Consider the following 16,657-nt stretch of genomic DNA (forward strand, 5'->3'; position numbering starts at 1 on the left):
GGCTCTCTCCATCACAAGACCATTGGAACTGGCCTGAATCACCCTGTTATTGAAAAGAGCCTTATCCATAAGAATTGGTCATTGTATAATTTCTTAATGTATATAAGGCAATGAAAAGAACTACAACACTGGAATTATTTCTAATTATCAGATCTGAAGTTCTTCAATTCTTCAATCTTCAACCCTTCAGTTCAAATAAGGAAGTACTTTTTCATAATGGGAAAATGTAGAACACGGATAGTGGAGAAACTCTGGATAAGATATAAGACCCTTAAAACCTAGAGGGAACCTGCTGACAATGTCTGGTTTGGCTCCCCATTTCTCTTTGGTGTTCTCACCCTTCCTGAGAAGTCAGAGAGGCCTTGACCACCTGTGTTCTACTTGAAACAAGGGATACTGACAATAAAATGAACATAATAGCAGGGTGCTTATAGTTAACACCTGATGTAATGCTACCATAGTTAGCACTTGAGTAGTGTGCTGTGATGATGCGGTGATGCCTTGGTTCTACAGTTGGCACTTGCTCAGTGTGCTGTAGTAAAGTAATTGTACTAAGGTATTTAAGGACGGAGAGGACTTAAAATAAACAGACTCCATTTTTGACTATATTCACTCCTTCCCTAAGACCAAGGTCCCCAAGATCCTCCAGAGAGCTAATCTGGACAGTATATTTTGGCACCCCAGAATGGGGCTTAGAGAAAGCATAGTGAATTTTGACACCCCAATTTAGGGGCTCTAGAAAGCATTATAGGAAAGTAATAGGAATCTTGGAAGAAAGTGATCACATTACCCTTCAGGTATTAAGCCCATTTTACATTTTGGGAAATTGATTCAAAACAAAGAAAGGTCTGCAAGACATAAAATTTTTAAAAAAATAGAATATATCTTATAATTTTTGAGAATTAGATTGTGAAATATTTGTTTTATAATTCTAAATTATGAAAAAATAAGATTGATGCTAAGGTTACAGCACTTATATAAGATGACAAGAAAGGTGGTAAGCTCTCAAAAAGTAAATTCTGATTTTACTATTAAAAATAAATTGAATGTGAAAAAAAAAAAGAGAAAGGAAGCTCTTCCAAAAGCTTAGATTTGATAAGGGCACATAAAAAGATTAAAAGAAGAGTCATATAACCTGAAAAATATAAAAGTGTATCATTATTATTATGATGACTAAAACACATAAGCAGACTCAACAGATATGCACATGGATTACCTGCATATGATCTCTAGAGTGGGCATTCATTGATTAGTCACATATTACATCTATTTTTTAATGAAAAAAGGATTATCCAAAAAGAAAGTTATTTAGGTAATTTTGCTATAACTTGTCCCCCTAAAAATCTCTATGCTTTGCAAAATTGTACAAACCCCCCCAGGGTTTGGGGGGCTATAACATTTGAGGCACAAAACTCAAAAACTTCATTGATGACACACAAATAAAAATGGGAACCTAATAAAAATGGTAGTACGCTTTTCTTCATGATAAAAGGCTAAGAAATACTTAAATACTATAATAAATTGTGAGAATACCTGTGGTCTTAATTTGTGTGCCCTGAAAAAAGTGGAAAATCTAGATGGAGAGAGGTCAGAGTTCCTACTTCACCAAAAGATATACAATAAAGATGGCATTTTGTCTTCATAAAAATCTGAATATTTGCTTTTGCAAATGGGTATCAGGATGGCTGTAGTGTAGAGAGCTAGAGTAGAGAAGTATACTGGAAAGAAGTATATTTGAAGCAAGGTGTTAACTCAGAGGAATTGACGAAATAATGGTTATCTAGTTTACATATGCTTAGTACTTAGCATGGTGATGTAGTAGTTCTCTAATTCACACATATTCAGTATGCTGTAATGATGTAATTGTAATAGATTATATAAGAATTGGGGACATAGGAAGTCTGACAGAAGTCAGACAAAAGTCAGACTGGCAGACTTCTGGAGGAGACTGGGTCAGACTATGACAGACACAGACTGTAAGAGACAATAAAGACTTTGAACTTTTTTCTTGTCCATTCTCATGGTGTCTATCCTGCTGAGACCAAGGCCCTTCTGGAAGACATCCAGAAAGCTAGCTTGGACAATACACTGTATCATGACAGTTGTGTGTGTGTGTGTGTGTGTGTGTGTGTGTGTGTGTGTGTGAAATGGTGCAACTGTCTGTGTTCTCAATGTTTCTTACGGTTGGAATCACACATAAGAAACTTAAAAATTCATTATTTTTTTTTCTCTAATACATCAATTGCATTTAAATCCATTCCAAATTTTAAAATAAGCATAGCAGAACTGACAGTATACTGTTTGATAAAGGCAGTAAAATTTAATGGATGAAAGAAAAATGTCTCTTTATTCCCAATTTCATATATCCTTAAGATGATAAGAATGGTGGTTGACATTTTACATAAGTTTCTTAAGGGTAGGATTAATTTACTTTTGCCATTGGGGTCCAGTATATATAGGTACTTAATACATTCATGTTTAATTATAATTCTAAAATGGGGAAAAACAGACAACTTTAAAGAGAATGGCATCTCACATTAGCTAAGAAATACTAATAGAATACCTGGCTACTTTAAGAGGAGTATAGAATAAGCAGTTATATAGCATCTCCTGTATGCCATATAGTGTGCTAAGTGCTTTACAAACATTCTTTCATTTATTTTAAGTGAATTTAAATCTACAACTCCAGGCAAATCATGTTATAGAGTAAGAGCTATGAGAACTCAATATGCAGATCAAACAATTGGTAATATTATCAAATAATTATAGAAGTTGAGAGAAATATTAAAAATTGTAGATAGGCAAATTTTTCTGTTAGCAAATGGTTGGAAAGGTAGATTCTAGAAATAGTAGATTGATAAGCTTGAAAATGATTCTTTACATAATTTTAGAATTATACTAAGCAAATGGTTATTGAAGTATATATAAAGTAAAGCAATAACCAGTGTGGCTTAATGGATGATTGCTTGCATTTATTTGTTTCTAATAGTGTCATTAAGCAGGAACATCAGGAAACATGATATTTTTTATTGCCACTAGTCATTTGACAAAGCCACATGATTTATTTATTTATTTATTTTTTGTAGGCAAGACTAAAACGTGTGGTCTGGTTAATGGTTCGGTTATATAAGTTGTAGTTTTTTGAATATCTACACTCAAATAGCATTGATTAATTGATTAATGGAATGTCAGTTTTGAGAGTTGTCTCAGGGAGTTCATAAGTCATAAGATTCTTTCCTTGGCCTATTCAGATGAATACTGGAATCTATTAAATTTAACAAATATTTTTTGAATGGCAATTACATGATAGTAGAAAACCATTGTGTAGAAATTACATATGGGACATTTGGAAAATACAAAAATAAATAAAATAAAACCTCTAAGAAATCATATAGGAGTTTTCAATAAATATAAAAATCATTGTCATTCAGTCATTTCCAATTCTTCATGATCACATTTGGCGTTTTCTTGGCAAAGATGCTAGACTGGTTTGCTATTTCCTTTTGCGGTTGATTTCACAGATCAGGAAACTGAGGCTTACATCACTGAGTGACTTGCTTAGGGTCACACAGCTATTAAGTGTCTGAAGCTATATTTGAACTCATGAGATAAGTCTTGTGATTTAAGCTCAGTGTTCTATCAATGCCAGGTAGAAGATGAAAAACGACACAAAAGATTCTTGAATATATGTGTGAAACAGTGTGGATCATAGAATCTTGGAATTGAAAAACACCTTTATGGTCAAATAAATAATGCCTGAAAAAATCCCCTTGAGGAATACCTGACAAATGGACGTGCCTTTGATTCAAGATTTTCAGGAAGGAGAGGTCTCTACCAATTCCTGAGGCAGTCCACTGCACTTTTGTTAAATATAATTGTTCACACAATTTTTGTTAAATAAAACCCTGATCTACTACTTAGCAGATTCCATGTACAATTTTTTGGTTATGCCTTTTGGGTCCAAATAGAAAAATTCTATAATATGCTCTATATTCTATCTTTTATAATTATGAGCCACCTTATTTGCTCTCCTTTGCTCATTCTCTAAATTAAATGTGACAATGAGAACTGATTGCAATGATCTTAGTAAGATATGTTTAGGGACTATGACCTACCTCTTCATTTTTGCTCTGTTTTTCAATGCAGACAAAGATTGCATTATTTTGTTTTTGATGTCATTACAGTTGGCATATTAAACATGCAGTCCACTAAAACTCAGAGATGGTTTCAAAAGGAACTATTATTTTAGTCATGACATCTTCATGTTGTACTTATGATCATAGCTTTTTTAACCTATTTATCTCCCCATTACTTTTAGTTGTTCTTTTTTTTTAAATGAGAGAATAAAAAGAAAAATAAAATAGAATCTTTGTTCTCAAGGGATGTTCAAACTAGTAGGAATTTTAAGTTAAATATAAAACTGATAATAATTCCATAGAGAAGAAACATTTCCACAATAACACTTAAAATACTATGAAAATTCAGGAGACAGGATTTCAGGAAAGAAGTCTTATTTGAGCTGCTAAGTTGCTAAGATCTTATCATTTTGGAAGATACACCTAAGAGTGGAATTGCTGGTTATGAATAATTTTAGTGACTTCCTTTTGCACTTGCAAATTTGACAAGGTTCAAATCAATGTATAAATCCACAGGAAGTATATTAGAATTTCTCTTTTCCCCACAGTGTTCTTTTTTCTTTTTCTTTTTTTAATATTTGTCTTATAACTTGTTTGCCAATTTGGTTGGTATGAGGTAAATCTCAGAGTTGTTTTAATTTGTATTTTACTGGTAATTATGTTTCATTTGAAAAGTTGTTCATTTGCATAATTCTGCTGACTAAATTTGACTCAAAAGAAGAGTTGAAAAAAAAATTTCATGTTCCCCTTTTTTAAAGATGTGGAAACTATGTGTGGGACATTGCAAATACTGTAGGATCCATTTGATGTATTGCTTAGCTTTGCTGAAATATTTTTATTATTATTCTTTTTTATTCTTTGTTAAAAGGGATAGTTCTTCATATAAGTAAGGAGGAGAGATCAAGTTAAAAATGAATATAAAGTTAAAATAATAAAATGGTTGAAAACAAGACAAAAAATAAAAAATATATTAAGGTTATTTCCCCATAATGCATTAAGAAAACTACAGTTGGAATGGAAAAGATTTCAGAAAGATCTAAAATTAAGATTTTATTGATAGAATTTTATAGAAGAAAGTTTCTACCAATTCAGATTAGTATCTTCCTCACAATTTAGTTTTAGCCAATTTTCTAGAGTGTTGAGAGAGTAAATTACTTACTAAGGGTCACACAGTCAATATGTCAGAAGACTTGACCTGAGGTCTCAAAGCAGTACAAACTTCACATTACCTTTGCAGAATAATAAAATCTGAGCAAAATTTTCACTAATTCTTGCTGAGCTTTTTTTTGGTAAACAATATTTTATTTTCTTCCAATCATATGTAAAAGTAGTTTTCAACATTTACTTTTAAATAAGATTTTGAATTCTAAATTTTTTTCTCTTCTGTCTTCCCATACCCTTCACAAAGATACCAAGCAATCTGATATACATTATACATATGCAAGTGTGGCAAGCATATTTTCACATTAGTCAAGAAGAAACAGAACAAAAGGAAAATCAGACACACACAAGTGAAAATAGTATGCTGTGGTTTGCATTCACACTCCATATTCTTTCTCTGGATGTGGATAGAATTTTCCATCATGAGTCTTTTGGAATTGTCTTGCACAAATAGTATTGTTGAGAAGAGGTAAGTCAATCATAATTAATCATCTCACAATGTTTCACTATTTAAGGTTTTCCTGGTTTTGCTCACATCACTTAGAATCAATTCATGTCTTTCCAAGATTTTTTTTTTTTTAATTTATATGCTCATCTTATACCACAGTAGTATTCCATTATATTCATATACCACAACTTATTTAACTATTCCCCAATTGCTTCTTTGTCACAACAAAAAGAACTTATTGGGTTTTTAGCAAATTATATTATTGACTAGGCTTTGGTTTCCAGGTTTATAATGTGAAGTGATTGAATTTGAACACTGAAATGATTGAATTATATCTTTCATTTTTTACTCTAAATATCTGTCTTTTCTTGTGATTTTGTCATACTTAGTTCCTGATGTTCCATAAATTTTAATCAGTTTCTTTAGCATGGTTTCTAATCTGTGTTATGTGTATTATGGAGGACTCAGAAGTTGTTAACTAATTACAAGAGATCTACAAAACTTTATGAACAAGAACTTTTGAAAATTTTTTTCTTTACATAACCCAAACAAATGTATATATCCTGCTTTAGTTTACTGTTTAAATCAATCATAAGCATACACTGTATAGTTGAGAACATGTATCACAGTCAGTAAGAACTTGGCCTTCCTGGAGAGAAGGCCCTAACTTCAAGTACTTGCATATTCCAAATAGATAATCCTGGGCAAGTCACTTAATTCTTGGTGCTCTAAGAAACTAAAACTATAAATTACAGATAAGGCATCAAAGTGAACAAGGGATTATGCAAAGGAGAATGAACAGTATGGTAAAAAGGCCTTGAGTTCATTATTCATAAAGAAAAATTAATTATGTTTGGCTCTAAAAAAAAAGAGTAAGAGCAGTAGGCAAAGGTTGAAAAAAGGCAAATATAGAGCTGGTATCAGGGAAATCTTTCAAAGAATTAAAGTTGTAAAACATTTAAGTTCTTGCTTTGGCATTAATTATATAGCATGGCATAGTAGATATTTCTTTATGTATAGTTTGAAATAAATCACTACAAAAGTCCCTATCAATTTTCAAATCCTGTGATTCCCTTGTGTATTGTAAAAAAACAACAACAACACCAACAACAACAAAAACCTGTAACCTGTAGATTACTTTACTATAATTCCTCAATTTTTTGTAGGTTTTCTAAAGGTGCTTCTGTTTTTAAAACAATTATTACTTTTATTTTTAATCTTATTGTTTATTATATGGTTATTGAAGTTCACATTTGTTGTTCACATTTACTTGATTGCTTTTTTACATAGATTTGATCTACATAGATGTGATCTAAAATATATTTATTAACTTTACCTTCTTTATCCCTTAGCAAATAATTAGTTTTTGCAATTACATTGAAGCTGCTGCAAAATCTACATATTCTTTATTATTTTCATTTTGCTAATTCCAAAGTTCATTCAATTCTATATTTTCCATTATGTTGTCTGATACAGGTAACACAGATCTTTCAAATCTGTGAAAGAATTATATTCAGGTCTCCTATAATTATTTTGGTACTATCATTTCATACATATATATGTGTGTATACATGCAATATATATTTATTACAATTCAGCTAGTATATCCTTAGAAATTTTGATACTGTTGAACATTTTTGTATTTATGCATATAATTTAATGCATATAATTATGTATATATAATTACATGTATGTATCAAATGGCACATTTTAGGTATATTTATACAATATACTTATAAAATGAGTTACAACTATCATTTTATCTATTATAAATACATAAATTAACTACAAAGAATATGTGAAGGAAGACCTTATCTTTATCTAGAGAAAGAACTGATAAGTAGAAATATGTATAGAATGATTTTAAATAATACATATAGACATAGTTGTGTCTAATAGTAGCCAACTCTAGAATGGGAGAAGGGAAGAAAAAAAGAAAAAAAATTTATAGGATAAATTAATTATATATATTAAAAGGAATTGTACGTTGTTCATAATAGATTTACCGTTTCTTTTGTAATCATTTTTTATTCTACTATTTTATGGAGATGCTTTATTTATTTCAAAAATTAAAAATAAATACAAATAAAATAAATCAAATGAATACTTACAATGATGAATGAAAATGTATCTTATTTCATAACTCCATGCCATCTATCTGTTTATATATGTACTTATGTAAGTGTGCATCTATCTAGATTTAAATATATGATGAATATATTACAGATGTAGATGATATAAATATAGATGAATACAATGAATATAATTTTGCTATAAGTTAAAGCAAAAATTCTTCCTTCCAGATGATAATTAGCATATTTCAAAAGGGCAAAGGAACATCCATTGCTAAAATGTCAGTAACTAGTTTTGCTGCATTGTTTCTGGGCAATGCACTTTATGGAGAATAATGATAGTAAGTTCTGGAATATGTGATTTTTCTGAATAAAATGCACCATTAAAGAAATCTGATTTAGATGTAGATATATAATGATCATATGTATGTGCACACATGCAACTATCCTAATGTGTTCATATGTATATTTATATACTTTAACATATGCATTGCATATCTACATGCATATATGCCTATATGTACATATATATGCAAGTGTACTCTTACTTTGACTTTTCAGATCACATCCTCATCCTTGTATATTACCACCCTGGAAAATCTCTTATTTAAGGCTTTCCTCTTCCAATTGGTGAGTCTTACCATACAACTACCATTTTGGGAAGGACCCTAGCCACTTCGTCTCACTTTTCCCCTAACTCTCTCTGGACAACATCTTCCTCTCCTTAAATGTTGCATTGCCTCATTGAAAGTACACTTTCTCTATATTTCCTTTCCCAGCATCCTTATGCATCTTACATCTTGCCTTTCCTTCTAATAATGTAAGCTCCTTGAATTTGGGAACAATGAGTGCTATACTGTTATCTCTAGAGCTTAGTACATGTAGTAGATCCACTCTTTCTTTCTTTTTTTCTATTTTTCTATTTTTCTTCCTTTTTTCTTTCTTTTATCTATCTATATCTTTCTATGTCTACATATATCATATGAATAGTAGCCATATTAATACTATTTCACTATTTATTGTATGCTTAAGCACAATGTAGCTTCCTAAATTAACATTTTTGACATTATCAAATCTTACCATTACTTCCTAAATCCAAGGCTAAAGTACCATATCATAGTAAAGAATAAAGGAATGATTTTGAATCTATGAAGGCTTAGATTTCTCCACCACTTTTGATATATACATCTAATTAAACTTCAGCAAGGTATTTAACCTCTACATATTCTCCAAAACTCTCTAAAACTATAAGATGCAGAATAATTCTTGATTCCAAATTAGGAGAAATAATTGCATCACTGGAAATCACAATGAAATCACAAACAAAAAGTGAATGCTAAAAGTGTTTTAGGAAGACAGTGGATTTATTAATCCATTGAAGGGAAATTATTAGAAAATGGTTAAATTGACTATAGACTATAAACATGGAATATTGTTCTATAAGGTGAGTGAAAGCAGATATTCTTTACTCTCTGATAACAATCATTATATGACCAACAGATACAGCGTATCCACTGCTATCAAAATATGTCAGTTTTGTTAAATTCTTTTTGGAAAACAAAATTTGTAAACTATAATTAAAGTAGTTGCTAGGTTATATGTTGTGTCCAAATAAAAATATATCAATTTTAAAAAGTAATCTTTGTTAAGAAAAAAATGAATATGACCTAAATCATTTGAAAGAAATTGTAGAGAAGATGGGTTATTATTTTCTCTTTTAATTTCTTATGAGAGATTTTGAAAAAAAATAGCATTTTGACTTTCTTAATTGCATTTCAGAGTCATGTAGGTATTTGAATTTAAATTACTCCTTTATTTATTAATACTTTTAATGTTTCATGTGTTTTAAATATTTCCATAGCTGTGAAAATAGCAATTTTTAAATTTTACTTTATCCCCAAAACCATTAATCAATAGTCTAAATGTCTTTCTCCTTTATGATAACTCAGTCACACTTAAAAGTAGGGATTACAAATGAAGATGGGTGGTAAATATTGCTTTGCAAAGTACTTTTTAGTTTCTTTAAAAAAATAACATTAAACTTTGACATAATCAGTTTTCAATAACTAATTGCTATCATGATCATTATTTGACAAGAGAAACTGAATAATTTGAGTTTCTGGTCATATGCAAAGAGAAGTGCATTTTTCCACAAACAATTTTAATGTTGCTTTTAACATTCCCTGAAGACACAGACCCTTTGACTACTTGGCTTCCACTTTTACTTCTTCAGGAATGTTATTATTACTGCTTCTGGGTGACATAAACAGCCTGCTCAGCTTCAGTTCACCAAACTTTTAGGATGCAATTTAGCATCTGCTGAAGCCTTAAGGTAAACACACATGCCAAGCAATAAGTCACTCTGGAATATTCCCCAATCGCCTATGTTATAAAGAGTGATCTTTATAGAGATAGTTGCATTCCATTCTCCAAATTGTTTTTGAATTTCCTTGTGGCTGATTTAAGTCAATAGAGCAGTGCAGTGCACATTTTGAAAAATCTCCTGTCTCTTTTTGCAGTGGTCTCCATTTTTTTTTCCATTTTAAATATGGGGACTTACCATCATACTATATAGTTATCTGTGATCTATTGATCAAACTTGGCTGGATTAATGCTAGATTCCAAAATTTACCTCCCCATTGGCACACCACTTTCCCCACTAGTGTTTAAAAGACTATTACTTTTTTTTTTTCTTTTAAGCACACACATTGATATCTTGAATTCATGTGAAAAAAGAGGAAAAATAGTCAGAGAATACTATTGTGGTAGTATCCTTTGGCAAAGATTCTAAAGTAAAAGAATACTTCTCAGATGAGTCAAAACCAACTTGTTAAAACATAAAATTTAGGTGAATTGAAGATATGAATTTGGGGCTCCCTCTGTATCCTCAGGATTGATATTCCTAACTGCCCAGTTATCTTTACTAAATTCAACTGCTTCGTTATTACTTACAGAAAAGGCTGTCTCAGAAAGTGGAATTCCATCTGAAACCATTTTTAGAAATGTTTGATGGTAATTCATTGAGACAAAGAAAACTAGTGTCCCCTCTGGATTTCCTTGAGGCCCATTAGAGCAAACTTTGAAAAGAACATAGCCAAAATTGTCTAGAAAACAACTTTTCATGAAGCTGCCCTTCAGTGAATTGCTGTTTAGTTGATCTTTAAATGGCAGGCCTTCATTACAAAAGACATCTTTACATGTTTGAAAAATGGGAACTCTACCATGAGCAAGAACCATTATGAGACTTATTTCAGAGATGTGACACATTCTGGGATTTTTTAGTAAAAAAAATAAGGTCCTGTCAAAAACTATTCATTTTCTCTCTTTGAGATCTTTAAGAGAATACTGAAATTTAGGAACTATGATTGTGTAATTTATACTTAGGTAACTTTGAAAATTAGTTTCATAGCACTTTGAACTTCTTATTCTTTTTTGGTCAGTAGTTGTAAAGAGAATAGAAATTACTAGGATTCAGTAATTTAATAATGCTTATAAGTAATAAAGAATGAAGATTCTAAATTACATTGTGAATACTTCAAAATCTTTAAGAAGAATCTGAAATGGGCCCAATTCCATGTTTGAATCTATAAGAATTTAAAGGAGAACAAAACTCACATCCTGCCTTTCAGACAGAACTGAAAAAAAAAACAAAAAAAAAAAAAACTGGGATTGAGAACATGTGAAGAGAGTTTAACTTTACAAAGACAGGAAGATAGCTTTTATTCTGACACTAGAGAGTGTCTCATGTTAAAGACAAAGTAATTCTGTAATTAAGTGGAAGGCATGAGTTAGCTTATCCTGTGTAATAACTGATCTTAGAAAATTAGCAGTTACCATGCAAGAAAATATCTTAGTAGTTATACTATTCTAAAGAAGAGAGGACTGGAAACCGGTGAAGAAAGAGGGGAAAAAAAACTGTGACAAATATTGAAGAGAATGAGAAAATTGACAATCTATAATAGAAGACAGAATAACTTCTAAGCTGAGTCTGAATCCTGTTGTAAATTGGAAATCTCAATTTAGAGAAGTTCAGAACAAACTGATAAGTGGAGCAGGATTGTATTCATGTTATTTAAAGATTTCTAAAAATTTCCCCCTTGCCCACTCAAAATTGTGTCTTTTATTATTATTATTATTATTATTATTATTATTATGTTACTATTATTAAATTTAGTCCTACTCAAAATCCTACATTATAAATTTCTTTTTATCAGAATTACAAGAGTAATCTCCCTTTTCCAACCTCCACTCCACATACATATAGATCTCTCAGAACAGGTACCTAGCTATTCCAAAACAGTTTCTGGAATACCACAAATCCAAAGTTTATCAGCCCTTGTCTGTGTGTGTGTGTGTGTGTGTGTGTGTGTGTGTGTGTGTGTGTAGAGGTGTCTGTATTTTCCCTTAGTCAGTCCGAGAATACAGTTTATTCAAATAAAAGACATTTAATGGATTCCTGAATACAGCAATAACAATAACAACCTGCATTCCTAAAAATTGAACATATTCTCTCACAAATATAAAACATCTGTGGAAAACTGGATGTGTATAGATTTCACACATGAGGAATATACATGCAAAGAATACTTGTGACTGAATCACATGCAAAAAGTGGTACATACAGAGAACAGCAGCAGAACATATAAATATGAGAAACTTAGAACTCCATTGATAAAGGACCACTTGTATTTTTTGGTGGCTTCATCAAACAATTTTCATTGGACCTGAACCTCAATGAATTTGGATGTTTTCAGTGAACTGGGTGTTCCAGATATATAGATTATTTTGCTGTACGTACAATGAGTTTTGTTAGTCCTAGCTGAGTGGCACTAACATAGTTTTTCAGTGGCTTCTCAGCACATAAACTCTTGCTTGACTTTGCTCCCTACTATTAGCTCTATTAGCTTATAGATTTTGCTTTTTAGGACCCTCTTATTAGTTATTTAATTTCTAGGTTGCTATGTCCAAGTGGCTAGAAACATTTTTCCTGATCTAGCATAGAGGTTAGAACTAAAGCTATAAGAACTAGGGACCTGCACCTTTACTTGGTCTATACTTGGTCTTTACTTGGTCAATGAGATATGCACCAATTTCAACGAAGTCCAATCTTTAAAAGGGATTAAACTCCTCAAATAAGATATTCATTGACTAAAACAATTTAAACCCAGGTAATTTACTCACAGTGATATTCTAGTTCTAGTCTAGAGGAAATTGTTAAATAAAGCAACAGTAAATACATACATTTATACACAGATAATATATATTTTCCAATATAAAATATGAATTGGGTAAAGAATAGATGATTTATTTGTAATGAAATAAAACAATGATAAGGATAATACATGTTACAAAACAATTAGAAATAATTCAATAATAACTTAATACTATAATCAATAAGGAGGCTAATATTTAGGGTTCACTGAGTTTGTATAAAAGAATTTGTGCAAGGCTGCTAATTAATCATTTCCTATTTCATATCTTCACTGAGAATAAACTGTATAAAAGAGTTAATTTTGATCTTTCCTGTGATCTTTCTTTCTGATGCCAATTAATCTCTTTATGCCACTCCATTTCTGTCATTGTATAGGCGCCTCCTCCCATATTTTACTTAGAAACCAGGTAGGAGAAGACCTCAGTCTGAACATCGATTGCTGTAGACCTCTGAGTGCTCATCAGGTCAATTCTGAAGGAAAGAAACACAAATGTCAAGTAACTAGGGATTCTGGTAGAAATCCAGTTAATTGAGTCCACATACTCCATATGGGGAGTTTCTATTAAACAGAGGTAGAGAAAAACCATCTTTCTCTACCTTTTACTGAAATAAAACCTTGTCACTTTTAAAGATGTGTTCAAGAGAGTTACCCACTGAAAATCACCTCTACTTTTACATAGGATGGAGCACTTCTGCCGGATCAAAGGACTCTCAGCAATAAATCATATATTATTCCCCCCACCTCCAGAAATAATGTATCTACCAGAAGTATACAGAGAATATTCTGTCCATGTGTAGGATAGAAAATCCTAATTATACTTATAAAGGCAAGTTTGTAACTCACATCCAACAAAGGCCAACCAGAGTTCTCCCAGGCAAAGATTAAATCATGTATTTTAAATTTTGATATCTGAAATAGAAATCCTAATTGTCTATTCAAGAAAACTGGGCATTATAAGGTTAGAATTTTCCAAACTCCTCTGTGGTTAATTGCTTATTTTTCCTATTTATAAAGCTTTTCCTATTTTCATGAATTCTGGAGGAAAATATATTATTCACTAAAGAAATATTACAAGAAAAATTTATAGAAAAGATTAAAACAGCCAAAATGGTAAAATGTTTTTAAAGATGATTAGTCACATTTCAATTTTGCTTGCTGAATATTTTTGTTTTAACTGATGAAAATCATTTTGGAACTCAGTTTTGATGACATTTGCATGTTATATCAATGAAATGTACTGGTTCTGTAATTGTTCATCTATTCATCATATAGACTAAGTTCAGATGGAAGCTGAAAGCAAAGGTGGTTTGATTTCCTCCTCTATGGTTATTTTAGATATAATAAAGAATTATAAATAAAAACACTTACTACATGAGCCATCCAAGTATCAGTAGTAAAATTATGAAAGGAAGAGTCATATTTTTCTAGTCTATCAGCCTGAGAAACTGTGTTCTTACTTTACAGAGTGAAGCAGAGTAATTACTTTCAAACTTATTTTCATTTTCAGTGTAAGTCAATTCAATTTAACAAATACTTATTAGGTACCTTTTATTATAAGTATTAGAAATACAAATCTAAGAATGAAATAATTTCAACATTCTAACCATTTGTATTCTATAACTCTGGATGTAAAAGGTAGTATGGTTAACAAATGAAAAAGTATTTGAGAAAGTGTACAAATCTTAAAATTTATTATTACTCATTAATTATTATTATTCCATTTTTTCTTCTTGTCACTTTTTTGATTGAGGTCAGATAGCATTGTTCTAAGTGCTTATCCTGCTATTTTTAAAAATTAATATTAAAGTTCTACATACTATTGTTCAGGTGCAGAAAAGACTGTTTTTTTATTAATTGAAATATGCCCAACTTTTATAGACTTACTGAAAGCTTTACTCAGGCAATACCACTTGCAGATTGGATGATAGGAATAATGTATCTCATTCTATTTTCACATAATTTTAATTTCTTTTGATAAGTTTATATTTAATAAGAATTTGATGAAGTGATGGTAATTAAAATGTTTTTCTCAAACTTTCAAAAAATCAATATTATGTCTAGGCAGCTGATCAAGAATTTTGACTAATGATGTTCCTATAATAGTATAGTTCATTGAATTTACAAAGACATATCTTTAGAGATGCACACATATTCAAATTGATTTGTGGCATAAATTTCAAAGTTCCTCACTAACATTAAAGAACACAAGTTTATAGATGACCTTTCCATAATGTTTAAGAATGACTTGATACTGAATTCCTATCATGAGCTGTTACATTTCTTTAAACAAATCAACATGATTCTACCATTGATTTAATTCTTTTTTGTTGATATTTTGTGGGTAAAATTTGTGGGACAGTCACCTGTGTTTGGTACTTTGATTCCACTTTTGGATTTTAATTATTTCATTGGCTATATTTGAATATAAACTGCTTTCAGTTATATTTAACATCTATGGACATATTTCTGATGCCAACCTGTACTACTGTTTTAGGGAATGAGGTCTTTTTGCTCTAAAAATATTTCATATTATGACAAATTTATGGCATAAATCTCTTCTGGGAAGGTATAAGACTCCCCTGTTGATTCTTGTATTTTATAGTTGAGCTCACTATGCCTTGCTCCTTCAATGTAGATTCAGCTGTCAACAGATTAAGTCCTTTCTGGGCATCCAGTTTATGTCTAAGGGAGGGATAATGGACCAGCCAGAGATATATGATTTAAGATGCTGAAAATAACATTTAAAAATGGGAACCAGTTCAATGTGAAGCTTTTTTGCAAGCTTTGAGCACAATGGGGTAAGGAAAAGAGGAAAATAACCTGCAACTCTGGCATACACATGAACATAGAATATAACTCTTCTGAGGGCAGAACTGAATTGGGTTGCATTGAAACAGGTTCATTCAGCAGAAAGAGAGGATGCTTCAGCAGAAAGGTGTGTTCCTGCTGGTGGAGATGGTGTATTCCAGCAGGAGGAAAGAGTGTGTTCCTATAAGAAGAAGGTACTTAAAAGTGCTTTTCTGAAAGTGGAGTTCTTACACTATGAGTTTGGATGAGCTCCCTGGAACTGGTCAAGTTGCTAATCATCAGTCAGAATAAAATATTGTATAGGGTTTGTTATCAGGGAGGAAAAAAAAAAGTTGTTGGTAGTCAAAATATAATTTTTGGAAACACAGCTGTACTTACCTTCGAAATGTTATTGTCATATATTTTAAAATAATAATAGTTTTTATTTACCAGATATATGCATGGGTAATTTTACAACATTGACAATTGCCAAAACTTTTGTCCTAATTTTTCCTCTTCTTCTCCCTCCCCCCTGCCAGATGGCAGGTTGACCAATACATGTTAAATATGTTAAAGTATAAATCAAATACTATATATGTATACATGTCTAGTTATTTTGCTGTGCAAAAAGAATCAGAATTTGAAATAATGTGCAATTAGCCTGTGAAGGAAATCCAAAATGCAGGCAGACAAAAATAGAGGGATTGGGAATTCTATGTAGTGGTTCATAGTCATCTTTCAGAGTTCTTTTGCTGGGTGTAGCTGGTTCAGTTCATAACTGCTCTATTGGAACTGATTTGGTTCAACTCATTGTTGAAAATGACTACATCCATCAGAATT

This window comes from Sminthopsis crassicaudata, chromosome 1 (genome assembly GCF_048593235.1).
Source record: "Sminthopsis crassicaudata isolate SCR6 chromosome 1, ASM4859323v1, whole genome shotgun sequence".
Lineage (NCBI taxonomy): Eukaryota > Metazoa > Chordata > Mammalia > Dasyuromorphia > Dasyuridae > Sminthopsis > Sminthopsis crassicaudata.